The sequence below is a fragment of the Mya arenaria genome, chromosome 3 (genome assembly GCF_026914265.1).
Source record: "Mya arenaria isolate MELC-2E11 chromosome 3, ASM2691426v1".
Lineage (NCBI taxonomy): Eukaryota > Metazoa > Mollusca > Bivalvia > Myida > Myidae > Mya > Mya arenaria.
Window position 1 is genome coordinate 59,104,985 of NC_069124.1, and position 3,974 is coordinate 59,108,958.

Below are 3,974 nucleotides of genomic sequence, written 5' to 3' on the forward strand. Positions count from 1 at the left end.
TTCTGAGTACGATGTTTATTTAATCCCGACTGATCGTCGAATGACCAATTCTATTCATCCACGAGAAAATTCCTAATTTCCCCCCGAATAACCAAACCAGTTATAATCCTATACCGCTTATATACTAAATACATTTATACAACCTGATGTATAGTTATGTTATATGTAGTGTTTGCGCTACATTGTCAGCCAATCAAGAGGGCTAGATTTTTAAAAAGGTTCGTTTCTTATACGTGAAGAATCGTTACTTATTTGTGAAAACGACTCTTCAGGACACAGGCGCTAGTCACATAATCAAATATTTTACAAAATCGGCCTATATATGTATATTAAGATATAAGGCCCCCAATGGAACAAAAAAAAACATCATGCTGAACAAACAAGAACACTGCTGCATGAAACGACCAGATCACGGTTATCTCTTTGTGGTCGCCATTTGAAAGCATCAATCCAAGCGTTAACGCTTTTTATTTCATTAAAATCCCTCAAATAGAAAAGAAATGAGAATTTTTTTCACAAAATGCCATTATTTTCAATCCATGTCGTTTTCGACGTCCATTCTATTCATGTATACAAACACGATCTCTGGTCGATTCCTACGAAATAAACAAAAAAGGGCTAGAATATCCACGTACGTTCCATTAACAAACTTTTTTCCTATCGATCTGAGAAATCTCAACTGAACGAAAGCCCTCTACATATGTTATTCTTTTGAAAAAGTACACAAGGTGACAGTATTTTATCGCCATGTATATCGCATGTATACTGTTCCGCACTGTATATTATTCAAGGATCTGATTGGTTAAGATATGAATCGGAATAGTTCACATTACACCGCTGACGGATTTTGACATTTGCGGGAAACACAAGCGGAATTTCTCGGTTATCTTCATACTAGCAACACAGCGCAAAATGAACGAAGAACAAAAAAAGCCTGAACGTTTTCAAGGAAGGTCATAACGTGTATATAGGGGGTTGTGCAGGCACTGGTAAATCATTTCTAGTTACAGAGATAGTTTCCTGGGCGATGAGATCCGACAGGCAAGCGGCGTCAACGTGGACAACAGGTGTGGCATGCTGTCTATATCCGCAGGTATTAATATTGCAAAATGCTCATTTCTTTCCGAGTTTGTAAATAAAATTAAAAAAGTAGATATAAGCTTTAACCGACAACATAGTTTTAATCATAGTACACTATGGGACTTTTATCCAAATGTTGAAGATTTTTTACCGTGAATTAAAAAAGTTATTTATGTTTCATTACACCAACCCCAGAGCGACAAGTAAATCTTTTGACTATATTTGATTTTTTTTTCGCATTTTCCGAGATTATGAAATAAACACAACAGTTTCTAGTAAAATAAACTTCAGTAAGTTCAAACGAACACATTATTGATACACGTGGGAAAAAAATCATTTTGATTGATCATGTGAGTCTTCGGAACAGAGCAGTTATTCGATGTTTGAAAATATATAGCAGTTTTATATAATTCATAAAAATACTTAAATATAAGGCAAGCTGCTGAAATCATTTCAAATATTATCTATGGTGTCTATTGAACAATTTAAAAGACAATTAATGATAGTTTACCGTCCAGTTGTGGAAAGTGTTAAAAATCACACTTTTTATTTTTATCATTTTGCAGTGTATCTTGTTGAGTAGTATACCTGTTTGTTTTCAAAGCAGTATTGAACCCTTATAGTCAATATTTTTATGTTCATTGTTCATATCTCAAAATCATTATCTGATGTTCTTATTCTGTTGTTCAGTTTTGTTAATTTTTATTTCTGAGAAAGCAAGCAACATCTTGGAAATTTGTTATACATGATTACCCGAATTTATGCTAATAAAGTGAAAACTCAATTTCCTTTCGGCATGATGTATGTGTATATTTAGCTGGTTTTCATAAGCATAATTGACAAACGTGAACGAACACTGAACAATACACATCTGACATACATATTGTAGCCAATTATACAAAACTTTGAAATGAATTTTAACATGTTATGGTATAGTTTATGTAATAAATTAATAATACTTCATAAATACACAAATATCAAAATGAGCATGTTGCCTGCAATACATTGGCAAACTTAATTATTTGTATCTAATCATGTGTCCAAATCTGCCACGGGGATTTTACTCTAAACGTTAAACATGGCATTTGACAGACACAGTTTGAATAAAGAAATGAACTAGAATGTTAAGACAGTAGCTATTTTGCAGAAACTTGCTGTTGAAAAGGGCGGGTAAATAACAAATGGACCATGTACTGATATTGTTTTCATAGTAGATCTTTTAAATATTTAATTTTCATTTTATTAATCATATGTTGTCACTTACCGAACATTCACTGTTGACAAACATGAAGTGATGCCTGGAATGGAGTCTTCATGACTTCATCTGTTGCTACACATGACGAACTAGAGTCAACTAAGTTCGCAGCACTGCTTTCAGATTCGTCGTCAAAACAGGTGACGATGTCTTGTGGTACTTCATACGCACGCGACTTGAACGTCTTCATTAGAAACGATCTATAAACAAAACAACAGTGATTTTCAATGGTCACCTTCACTATTTAATAGCAACTTAGAATGAAATACACATTTTATTTTAATGTTATAAGTTCTTAATAAAAAGCACGAGTCTTTAAAAAATAAGGATATTTGAGGTGTATGGTGTTATTCATGAACTCTTGGAAAAAAGTACCTATTCGGGTTCATCCTCATGCAATGAAGTTCTGAAATTTTCTTCATGTTTGTTGGTAAGGTACTGCCACATGGTACTCCGTGGTTATTCTGTGAGCGTTCCGCCAGTTCTCCCATGAAGTTCTCTGCGTTGACAATGAGCGCCAGTTGTATGATCCACCCTTTACCATTGCATAGAGGAGTATGTGGGCATCAATACTGCTAACCATGTCTTCAAACGTTACTCTCGGAATTCCACGAATATAAAATGAAGCTGGTGGAAATTTGCTAAAGTCAAATCCTTGCAAAAGCCAATCCCGAAATCGGAGACTTGTTTTAACCCTATCTTCTGCTGATAAACCAGCTTTGTCCTCTGCTTAGTGCCACTTTCGAAATAAGCGACAAAAAGAGCTTCGCTTACATCGCCATTTTTATCCATAAGTTTTTCAACTGATTCTGAAAACATTGTTCGAACAAAGAGGTCACTCTGCTGGTGCATTATTTTACTGTCGTGTTGGACTTCTAACATAGTGGGCAACAAGCCAGTTTCGTCCGACAAAAACCTTTTTCCAGGCCGCTAATTCAACATTTTCAAGACCATTGCGTATTAGTTTTGACTTAATGTTTGTTCTTATATGGGTTCCATCCATGACTCTTACCTCAAGCTGATTTCTGTCTGAGCTGAATTCAGGTGCATATACGGTGTTAAACACCACCTTGTCTTTCTGTTTTTCTTCCTGATCCAAAAATTCTATCTCGACTTCTTCTATGGACGCTGTTTCAAACCAGTTGTATTTGTAGCAAGGCCAGACGCTCCTTGCATAAGACATTGATAGGGCTTGTTTAGGATAAGGTTTTCTTTATCAACACTGTTATGCACAGAGAACTCAAACATTTCGTACTTTTTGGACGTGATGTCGTTTTTGGTACACTTACAGATGTGTGATTACCGAGAGGGTTTCAGATAGCATTGATTTTTTCCGACTTTCGAAGACTATGTTAAATGATCATTTTGCTATCTTTTATCTTCAAATTCAAGTATATGATCACGGGAATAAGCTCTTGTCCAGTGAGCTGCTTATTCATTTCTTCTGCACGAGTAAACAAAACTTCAATATCGGCTAAAGTTACATTTTTCCGTTTTTGCCGCTTTGTATTCCGCAACATCAAACACAGTATATTGTATATTGTCATTCTTATCCAGTTGTAATCGTGTTTGATTGTCTGTATTTGGGAGATTTGAACGACTTGTTGATTCGTCTCCTTTACTATTGGCGTTGCCTGGC

The 3,974-nt window shown here is 35.3% G+C and overlaps 1 pseudogene; it reads right to left on the bottom strand.

Moving 5' to 3' along the window:
• Positions 1-2,351: 2,351 nt before the first annotated feature.
• LOC128226153 (uncharacterized) lies at positions 2,352-3,374 on the bottom strand (annotated as a pseudogene).
• Between the last annotated feature and the right edge of the window lie 600 nt (positions 3,375-3,974).